Source organism: Watersipora subatra, chromosome 8 (genome assembly GCF_963576615.1).
Source record: "Watersipora subatra chromosome 8, tzWatSuba1.1, whole genome shotgun sequence".
Lineage (NCBI taxonomy): Eukaryota > Metazoa > Bryozoa > Gymnolaemata > Cheilostomatida > Watersiporidae > Watersipora > Watersipora subatra.
In genome coordinates this window covers 34,699,877-34,711,774 of record NC_088715.1, presented here as the reverse complement: position 1 = coordinate 34,711,774, position 11,898 = coordinate 34,699,877, and the positions used below count along the sequence as shown (strand labels likewise).

At 32.3% G+C, this 11,898-nt stretch overlaps 1 protein-coding gene across 1 annotated transcript in view; it reads left to right on the top strand.

Moving 5' to 3' along the window:
* The first annotated feature begins 5,646 nt into the window (after positions 1-5,646).
* LOC137401485 (cyclic AMP receptor-like protein A) overlaps positions 5,647-11,898 on the top strand; it is a 30,025-nt gene continuing 23,773 nt past the window's right edge. The window contains exon 1 of the mRNA XM_068087860.1: positions 5,647-5,748. The gene's annotated coding sequence lies outside the window, so the exon portion shown is untranslated. The remainder of the gene's footprint in view (positions 5,749-11,898) is intronic.

Here is an 11,898-nt window from a genome sequence, read left to right as displayed (position 1 = left end):
TTTTAGCTTTGAAAAGCTTGTAATCACATTTTCGCATACTTTGTACCTACAAAACAGCAGAGTAGGACATGGCGAATCTTTTGGTACCAAATAACTGTAATGTGAATTTTGTTGCAAGTCAACCTTTAGCAGCATTATTGTATATCGTTGCATATCTATTCCTAAGCATTACAATAACATCCCTTTAAAACAAGTTCACAGACTTTAGCACATAAGTTTGCAGTGGAAATATGAAGTTACATTTATCCCATCGATTGAGCTGCACTTTAAAAAGGTATGAGAATTTTGGTTAATATATTGTGCTACATTCCTTGGAGTTGCTTTCCCTTACCTGAGGTTAGTTATGCTCTAGATACATGGCTCTTTTAGTTCAATTTGAATTTTAAGTAATATATTTCAAAGTAAAGTAAATATTATCATCAATTTCTATTAGCTCGTTCCATGAGAAAAACCTCACCGAAAAACGTCACATGACCAAAACACTACAAAAACTAATTTTCTTCAATATTGAAGAATATTAAAAGAGTGTAGAAATATAGTCCAATTGTAACTTTTTTTTATGAATCTAAATGAGAAATTCAGTGTTATGTGTTGCATACAAAAAAAGATCATTAATTAAAAGATTATACAAATATGAAGCATCTTTTAGTTCTACTCAATCATGTATAGTACCATTTTATTTTTTTGCTGAGATAAGCATAGCAATTGGTAGTTCGGTTGCAGCAATAAAGCTTTTTATAGACCTTTCGTAATAATTCTCACGGCTTAAAACTGATCATATCTGTTTAGCATTGCTATAAACCTCATCTAACAGACATTTACTTAAGTTAACGCATACATCGTCATGGTTTAGTGGTCTAAAACGCTTGACTAGCAAATGTCAGATTACAATGAGGTGGTGACAAGAATGACATCCAAGCTTAAATCACTCTCTGCAACTTGACATGTTTCTAGTTGTTGAGGTTTGGTTGTCACTGAGCTCAGTCATGTTTAGCCAAGATAACAAAGCCATGGTTTGAGCAACTATTCTTGTAAAAACAGACTCATACAACCATACCGTACAGTAGACATCATATGTTATCCGCGAGCAAATCCTTTCACATCGTCTATTTGTAAAGGGATATATAAGCAACACCTAGTGGTGAGTTTAATCCAAGCTCAAATGCAGACATCAATTTTTATAGACTTTGGTTTGAAAGCTGTTTGGCTGAGAGAACGTTTGCGTCATTTTATGGAAACACAGATTGAATCGCAGGCACAAGGTGTCACTGATGCAACACTATAAATCTCTGTCTGTTATAAGATCATCTGATAGGGTTTTCTCTTACACGTAAGTTTGGAGCTTGGGTAATGCTTTGAGCAAACTTTTTTGATAGATAATATGCAAAACCAGATTAAATTTATATATATATATATAGAATCGTTTCCTCACCCCGGTTAACCCATATTGGTGGAAATTTCTGCTCTAACTCGGGTCTCCTACCAGAGACCTGGAAGTTTGAGCACCCCCCTCAAGATCTTAGCTGTTCCCAATAGCGCACTTTTCTGCAACTCACTTGAGTTGATTGCTGTTGGCATTTGGGCAAGCCACATTTTATGCGCCGATGTTTGGAGATGGTCTCAGGTGCATCTTTGCACATGATACCATCCAAATATATATATATATATACATGTATATATATATATATATATACATATATACATATATATATATATATATATTTATATATATATATATATACATATATATATATATATGTATATATATATATACATGTATATATATATATATATATATATATATATATATATAAAATATTTATAAGTGGAACTTCACTCTATAAGTTAAACATTTTATTACTAATAGTTTCATGTGGTACACTCAGTATCACACTCTTCAGATAAAATGTCTAAAATGAATTTCATACTCCAGTATTAAATACGCTGTTATGCAGAGTTAGATAGTTAAATCCATAAGTCTTCTTAGTGTTATAAGTTTTCTGTGGATGTAGGAAGTGAAAGGCTTTCCACCTCATGCGTCTGCATAGCTGTTCAGTTTTTTCTATGAGTTTCATGGTGTAATTCCTCTTGGTTGGTATAGTGATGTTTTTTGTGGAGTAGTCAAAGCTAATACGTTCCATTTTAACGAAGTGTTGCTAAGAGTGCTCAACAGATATAGGAGCATATGTAGACAAAGTGGACGCTGCACAGTTCGTTACAGAGTGCTCAATGATAAATCAGAGCTAAATTATAAAATATTTATAAGTGGAACTTCACTCTATAAGTTAAACATTTTATTACTAATAGTTTCATGTGGTACACTCAGTATCACACTCTTCAGATAAAATGTCTAAAATGAATTTCATACTCCAGTATTAAATACGCTGTTATGCAGAGTTAGATAGTTAAATCCATAAGTCTTCTTAGTGTTATAAGTTTTCTGTGGATGTAGGAAGTGAAAGGCTTTCCACCTCATGCGTCTGCATAGCTGTTCAGTTTTTTCTATGAGTTTCATGGTGTAATTCCTCTTGGTTGGTATAGTGATGTTTTTTGTGGAGTAGTCAAAGCTAATACGTTCCATTTTAACGAAGTGTTGCTAAGAGTGCTCAACAGATATAGGAGCATATGTAGACAAAGTGGACGCTGCACAGTTCGTTACAGAGTGCTCAATGATAAATCAGAGCTAAATTATAAAATATTTATAAGTGGAACTTCACTCTATAAGTTAAACATTTTATTACTAATAGTTTCATGTGGTACACTCAGTATCACACTCTTCAGATAAAATGTCTAAAATGAATTTCATACTCCAGTATTAAATACGCTGTTATGCAGAGTTAGATAGTTAAATCCATAAGTCTTCTTAGTGTTATAAGTTTTCTGTGGATGTAGGAAGTGAAAGGCTTTCCACCTCATGCGTCTGCATAGCTGTTCAGTTTTTTCTATGAGTTTCATGGTGTAATTCCTCTTGGTTGGTATAGTGATGTTTTTTGTGGAGTAGTCAAAGCTAATACGTTCCATTTTAACGAAGTGTTGCTAAGAGTGCTCAACAGATATAGGAGCATATGTAGACAAAGTGGACGCTGCACAGTTCGTTACAGAGTGCTCAATGATAAATCAGAGCTAAATTATAAAATATTTATAAGTGGAACTTCACTCTATAAGTTAAACATTTTATTACTAATAGTTTCATGTGGTACACTCAGTATCACACTCTTCAGATAAAATGTCTAAAATGAATTTCATACTCCAGTATTAAATACGCTGTTATGCAGAGTTAGATAGTTAAATCCATAAGTCTTCTTAGTGTTATAAGTTTTCTGTGGATGTAGGAAGTGAAAGGCTTTCCACCTCATGCGTCTGCATAGCTGTTCAGTTTTTTATATATATATATATATATATATATATATATATATATATATATATATATATATATATATATATATATATATATATATATATTTGGATGGTATCATGTGCAAAGATGCACCTGAGACCATCTCCAAACATCGGCGCATAAAATGTGGCTTGCCCAAATGCCAACAGCAATCAACTCAAGTGAGTTGCAGAAAAGTGCGCTATTGGGAACAGCTAAGATCTTGAGGGGGGTGCTCAAACTTCCAGGTCTCTGGTAGGAGACCCGAGTTAGAGCAAAAATTTCCACCAACATGGGTTAACCGGGATGAGGAAACGATTATATATATATATATATATATAAATTTAATCTGGTTTTGCATATTATCTATCAAAAAAGTTTGCTCAAAGCATTACCCAAGCTATATATATATATATATATATATATATATATACATATATATATATATAACTATATTTTCCAACTAGGAGGCTTCTATCAATATATAATCCATGTTAGGAGGCTCTGAAAAATTAGGAGGCGTCCAGGGAGCCTCCTAATTCTAGCAGTGTTTATTGTGCTTAACAATAAAAACTAGCGCTCGACATTTACTATTTACTAGGGAAACTATCTAACGCACTAGTACTGTATAAAACTGTGAATGCTGCTAGTACATCATAATTAATATAAGGATCATGAGTGCTCTCTGTTTTAATGTTCAGCTGTGATAGTTGTTTACTCTAGCTAATATTTTCACCCAGGAAAAATTCAATATATTTTATACGATCAGCTAAACAATTAATATTTTTAACAACACTTGCAAGCATATTTTCTTGCTCTTTTTTTACCTCTTTGCGTATAAGACAATATCTACTACATTCAGCTAATCTCTATTCTAATTGATGTAACTAACCATTTTGTGCTTTGCCTAAAATCTTATGAATGGCCCAAGTTTGCTGCCATGAAGCCAAAAAATTTACGCATTTCAATTGGGAACATTTAGCTTTACATACAAGTAGTAAGTATTGCAAAAAATATAAGCTAATATAAATATCACATACTGAAAAATGGAAAACACCTCCAGGACAGTATGATACAATCAGGCTATTGATGGCCTAGCCTTTTGCATTGCAACCTCAGGACCAATCAAGCATTAGATGGTACTCTAGGCTGGATCTCTGTTGGCTTCTTTTGTTGTTATCCATTGATTACTACTAGCTGTGATATATCCACATTGATGGATGCTAAGACTACATGTATCTAGAACACAATCACACACTTGCACAGAAAACCATATATGAACTAAATTTGCAGTTACTTTCTTTTACATTCTGTTACCACTAGTTTTGAAGCACCTACCATAAATAAAAGTTTTTCATATAATGTTGTACATAAAAATGCTAATTCAATTATAAAAATTAACTTCCAACTAAATTGACTGGTTGCTCATAAATTAAGCTATCAGTTTTGATTGGCCAACCTAAATGACAGAACATAAGCTTTTTACGCATTAAAATATAAAACCATTAGTTGGCTGTCCATGAAGATATGCATTTGTTAAAAAAATTGTAGAAGTTAGGAAAGGCTTTCACTATCTGCGCTTCAATTAATAGAATTTAAGAGACACCTTTTTTGCTAGCAAAGTCACACTGCTCGAGTTGGTCAGTTTCACTTATCTCAAGATTAGTGCATTGCTAGCTGTTTAGTAAGATTTATTTGCTTTAAGCAAATATTTGGGAGTTTGTGTGCTCCCTAATACCATGGCAACCTTACTGGATTAAACGAACCTGTAAGCTTTGATAACAGTCTGTAAGCCACAAACCATAAGAGCAAGTTTTTTAGGTCAGTCGTAGACTAATGTATGCAATCAATCATTTGCATTTGGAATTTATCTGTCAAAGTATTATGTGCAGCTTATGATCAAGCCATTTAGTTCTGCTTTAGTTCTGCTTTAGTAACTCATTGCGAGATGTCAGAAAGTTGAAGAAATGCAAGTATAAACTTGGTAGAAAAGTTTAAAAATGATTATATACAGATATATAATCATCTTAAATATACATCTTATATCAAAAGATATAAGATGTATATTTAAATTTACTCATTTCAAGTTCTGCATAAATTTTTTTGCCAGTGTGACAACTTCATTTTTATTGTTTTGTTTATGACACCATAAGTTAAACCCTTATTTATACAAATGATTATAGACTGCACAATGAAAGTATATACAGTATATATACATGTACATATATATAACGTATAAATCAGGTAGATGATATATATTGCAGGAGTCTGTGAGAACACTGAAGTCGGCCTTGCTCTCCATAACCATTTTCAGTCTACTGATAGCAATAGCCTGCATAGTCATACTACAGAAGTATAGGACATTTCACCAGGTAAAGTTAGTTAAGTTTTAGGTTGGTAGACCAATGATATATATAGTATATATATATAATATATATATATATATTATATATATATATTATATATATGATATATATATGTATGTATATGTATATTTAACCTGGTTTTGCATATTGTCTATAAAGAAGGTTTTGCTTGAAGCATTACCCAAGCTCCTAACTTACGTGTAAGTGAACAACCTTCATCAGATGATCTTATAACAAACAGAAATTTAGAGTGTTGCATCATTGACACCTTGTGTCTGTGATTTAATCCGTGTTTCCATAAAATTACGCAAACGTTCTCTCAGCCAAGCAGCTTTCAAACAAAAACCTACAAAGGTTGATGTCTGCATTTGAGCTTGGATTAAACTCACTACTAGGTGTTGCTTATATATCCCTTTACACCTAGACGATGTGAAAGGATTTGCTCGCGGATCACATATAATGTCTGCTGCATAGTATGGCTGTACGAATTTTTTTTTACAAAGATATAGTTGTTCAAACCATGGCTTTGTTATCTCGGCTAAACATGACTGAGCTCAGTGACAACCGAACTTCAACAACTAGAGACATGTCAAGTTGCAGAGAGCGATTTAAGCTTGGATGTCATTCTTGTCACCACCTCATTATAATCTGACATTTGCTAGTCAAGCGTTTTAGACCACTAAACCATGACGATGTATGCGTTAACTTAAGTAAATGTCTTTTAGATGGGTTTATAACGATGCTAAACAGATATGATCAGTTTTAAGCTGTGAGCATTAATACGAAAGGTCTATAAAAAGCTTTTTTGCTGCAATATTTTAATCAATCATCTTTTTTGTATGCAACACATAACACTGAATTTTTCATTTAGATTCATGAAAAAAATTACAATTGGACTATATTTCTACACAATTTTAATATTCTTCAATATTGAAGAAAATTGTTTTTTGTAGTGTTTTGGTCATGTGACGCTTTCCAGTGAGGTTTTTCTCATGGAACAAGCTAATAGAAATTGATGATAATCTTTACTTTGAAATATATTACTTAAAATACAAATTGAAATACAAAAGAGCCATGTATCTAGAACATTACAAACCTCAAGTAAGGGAAAGCAACTCCAAGGATTGTAGCACAATATATTAACCAAATTTCTCATACCGTGTTAAAGTGCAGCTCAATTGGTGTGATAAATGTAACTTCGTATTTCCACTGCTAACTTATGTGCTAAATTCTGTGAACTTGTTTTAAAGGGATGTTATTGTAATGCTTAGGAATAGATATGCAACGATATACAATAATGCTGCTGAAGGTTGACTTGCAACAAAATTCACATTACAGTTATTTGGTACCAAAAGATTTGCTATGTCCTACTCTGCTGTTTTTTAGGTACAAAGTATGCAAAAATGTGATTACAAGCTTTTAAAAGCTAAAAAACAAGCAGTTCATCGCAGCCATCACAAAAACGCTGTAAATCTGAATCCATTTCCAAAATGGCTCAAAGGGGACGTAGTTGAACACAATTGCTTCTGTTTAGACTTTCATGCAGCCTCACTCGCCGAAATATTTTTACAAATATACTCTACGCGTTTAATAAAACCGTGTATATTGTATTTACACGTCTTTTTCAGTGTCATTGTAATGCGGCACTTTGAGCACTGATATCTCAAAACGTACCATAAACAATCGTTTACTGTTTTAACCTTAGCTCGAAGAAGTGCAAGTAATCTTCTGATAAACATGAGGAGGCTGTTGGTCACCTGTGATAGTCAAAACCGCTTCAGAAATTGTTCATGCCATTTGACAAGAAGTATGGGTCACACGATCAGATTACGCTACATGGTTAGGCCAGGCTGAAACGAAACTGTAAAGCAGCAAGCATCTATATTTGATACAGGCTTTCCAGTACAACTTGAAGTGTTGTACCATAGTTATGCCAAACTCAGTGTTTGGCATAACTATATTAACATCTACACTAGAAACATGGTGTTAAAATGCATGTTTAGTTACTCAATACTTAATAGCTAAAGAACTTACAAAGCTACAACAAGTTGGGATTAAAAAATTACCCAGACTTTGATTTAATAATCAAAGAGTTTTAAATATTATATAATATTCTCTGAGATAGTGAATATACAGATTAGGATCTTTAATTTTTTGTTTGAAAAACTTGCAGACATAATGCTTGAAGCAGGAAAAAGAGTTTTAAAAAATTAACGTTTCTTTTAAAAGTCATTGGAAATGAAACATTTGAGTTTAGCAAAGTCAAAAATTTGATTTATTCAACAGGAAACAAGCATCTGGATTAATGAACAGGTCTGATGCTACCCGAGATAATTAACTTTTCAATCAAGTGCCTGACAAGTGAGTGTTTAAGACAGTGAAATCAGATAAAGTTTTTGAGCCAATTATTGCTAAAAATCTAGAAAAAGGCCGATAGCATACACGTTAGGTTTGGCTAAACTTTGTCAAAATATTACAAAAGGCCTAGTATAATAGACCTTAACTAACAAACACAGACAATGGTGAAGTGTAAATTATTATTATAAGTACAACGAATGCTTTACTAGTAAAACTTTGCTAGTCAAGCTAAATCATTGAACCAGAAAAATTGACTGGTTTTTGACAAAACTGCTTAAAGGAGCTTTGACTTATTTACTAGAGTGGTGAAAAAATGTGTTAATCTAGTTTGAGGTGGAGTCTTTACCGTATGGTAAAAAATGGCCAGCTTGCAGAGTGCAGATTGACTCTATTGTAATCTCAAATCCTAGATATGCCAGAACATGTTCTATTTATACCAGAATGAAGGGTTTAGCGCTGCATTTCATAAACTCGCACATGAGCGTTTAACATAACTGAATTAGGGAAGCCTCGAAAACAGAAGGTAAGCAACTGTCTTCCAACCAACAAAAACACTAAAAGAGCATTGAAAGCATTGAATTTTTAAGCTTATTGTTGTATACTGGACATGTTCATGTATGCTAATTGGAGTTGTCAATAAGTTTTTATCTAACCACCAACAATATCATGTATGTGTTAAAGTCAATTAAACATTCTTGTGGGGGCATTCTGAAAATTACTGAACTACATGTATAATTGGTCTAACAGTTGTTGCTCATCAATTATGCTATCCAAGGACAATATATTAAGACTAATATAGATTAAAAATGCCCTAATACAAACTTTGCGTGTAAACTACTCTTACAGCAGCACAAAAATGTGTAACAACAGAAAACTAAAAGACTATTTTGCTCATCTCTGAAACAATATACAGCAATAATGGATGAATTTGGCTTAATAAAAAAGTTGTTGCATTTTATTATAACATTTGCTATATTTTTAACAGAGCCTTGTTTGTCTGGCCAAAGCCACAGTTGAAGGTTCTGAAAAATTGCCGGATCATACAAAATCAAACCCCAACATTATGTTTCTGCTTCAAAAAGCTAGCACTTGCACCAGTTTTTCACATTCAAAGAGTTTTGAATTTATATGTACACGCTTATATTTGTGCTTCATAGGTATGTATATACATTTTATGACTCTCGAGACTGTCAGAGTGCTAGTTGCGGATGAAAGTAAACTTCTAAAATGATATTCGATTTACAGTTTAAATGCTACACAATATACAGACTTAGATTGACATGGCTACTCAGCCAAAGAAGATAGTTTTAAAACTCTCTCTGTTCACACTTTTGCGCATGTTTACTGAAATGTTCGTAAATTAAGTTAAAAAGAATCCCTTTCAATAATTAGACTTTAAAAACAAATTTACCTAGTATTCAAGTTAGTCAAACTGTTAGACAACTAATGGAAACTAGTACACAGACACTGTAAAACTGCTGCTTTACTAGACAAACAACATAAAATAACACAGCAGAGTGACCACAAATTTATCTTTGTTATGCTAAAATCTTTCGTCCTTAAGTTCAATGTAACTAATTTTTACCAACACCGCATTACAGCTTGAATAAATGTCAAATATAATAGAAAATGTGTAAGTAAGATACATGGCAACCTATTACTAAGTCGACACTAAAAACTTTTCAAATCGTTTAGTGCTGGTTTACTCTGGCATCAAGTGTTTACAACTGTTTCTACAAGATTTAAAGGCTGGTAAATAAACCAACTCAGACATAAAACTTTAAACTAGGCTATTTATAGAGACATTCAGTTTTACTTGTCATAAAGTTCTGATAAAAGATATTGCATGAAAAGTTTTTTGTGTGAAAGTATGCAAAATGTGTTTTATTTACAAAACTTCAAGTTTTGTTTCATGTATTCTATCGCAGTCGAGTTATCCACTCAGTACAGGTATTTCACTTACCAATTAGACACAGTGGTAGAAGTAGTTTAGTATCTTATAGATAAGTTTTCAGAAAGAGGTTGATTAGCACTTATGCAATGAATGTGCAATAAGTCAACTAGCTCTGATTTGCACGACAGCTCTACTAGTTAGCTTTTAGTTTATTCTCTGAATGGAATTTTCAAGCGCGGACGAATAATTTTGTTGATAAATTAGGTAGTTCTAGTTTTTTCACAAAAAGGCACACACTGGAAAGAAATATTTAATATAAACATATATATAAATATATATAAATATATTTAACAAGGAAGCTATAAGGTTTATTTTCAGAAAGCTTTTTCTTTATCCAATTCAATTTTTTTAGTCAAAATTCTATTCAGATTCAAATCAGAAGTCAATTCAAGTTCAAAGACTTAAATGAAAAGAGTTTCAGTTAAATTTATTTATTTTATCTCAGCTTTGGGTGTAAAAACATTAAATTTTCCACTTATCACTTTTGCATCTGGTTTTTATAAAACTGCTGCAACCTTCTTAGGTTTTTCAAGCCTAATTGTTATTTTATTACAAGACTGTCATTGGCCTCGTAATGAAGCACTTAGCCTCAAACACTAACCTCTATTCTCTATAGATCAAAGTTCAGATGTGTGCACTCAAGCAAAGTATTCTAAGGGAAAGTTCTCGTCCATTACTTTGCAATTTCATTTGTAAACAGCAAAGCTTTAGAGCATCTCTGTTATAATTACAGATTTGAAGTCTTCATTTTAGTAAGTAATAGGCAAGCAACTTTATTTTGCGTCAATGCGATATTTATTATTTTATATAAAGTAAGGATTATCTATATAATATAAATATTATTGCAGCTTTTGATAGCTATGAAACCTACTGTGATAAGACCAAAAACCTGTTCTGTCCACTGTAGAAAGCTGAATCATAAAATATTTAGTAAAGATTCTTCCAAATTTGTACAAATAGGTAAAAATACATAGAAATAAGCAAACTTTTAATAATAAAGCTGCTACTAAATCTGCATAAAAAACCTTTAGAATCGGAGATTATGGTCCAAAATTTAGAACAAATAAAGATACATGCTTTTGATTTTTATGTAATTGTAGAATAAAGCAAAGTGGCTTATGCACCATAGTATTTTTTAGCAAAAACCATGGAGCACTTGAGCAGTTTATAATGTGAGATGAGGTGATATGGTATGATTTGGTATGATGTGGCATGATTTGGTTTAAGACAACATAATAAGATATACATGTTTCCATGCTATGAGGTGACATAACAATAATATGATGATGATACAATATGATATGACATGATATAAACCATTATACTCGTTTGGAAAAAAATTTAGCAATAGTCAAAATATTCAATAACACCACACCATTACAAGTCATTAAAGTGTTTGTGTAGTATTTGACAGTAGTATGGTTGACCATGTCAAAACAATGCATGTTTTATGTAGGATTTTGTAACAAATGTCAGTGAATAAGCAAATGTAAATAAATAAACAAGATTGACCTACCGAAATATACAGTCAAACATGGATAACTCGTCCATGGATAGCTCGAACACATGGTTAAATGTAAGTATATAAGCAAGATTACCGAAATATAGTTTAAAAAGTACATCTCAACCTCTGTTTAGCATTGAGCCTTAAATATGATCAACAATTGCTTCAACTTTAAGAGCCCTGAGAGACATTAGCAAACCGCCATCTTTAATTATTTTGATTTGTTGAGATTTCTGCTCCCGGAACCTTCTAAAGAAAAGTTACTAAGTACAAAGTTTTAGGTAAGCTGCGTTAAAAGCGACTTTTATTGGGTTTTAATATCTAATCCATCTGTCAAGAT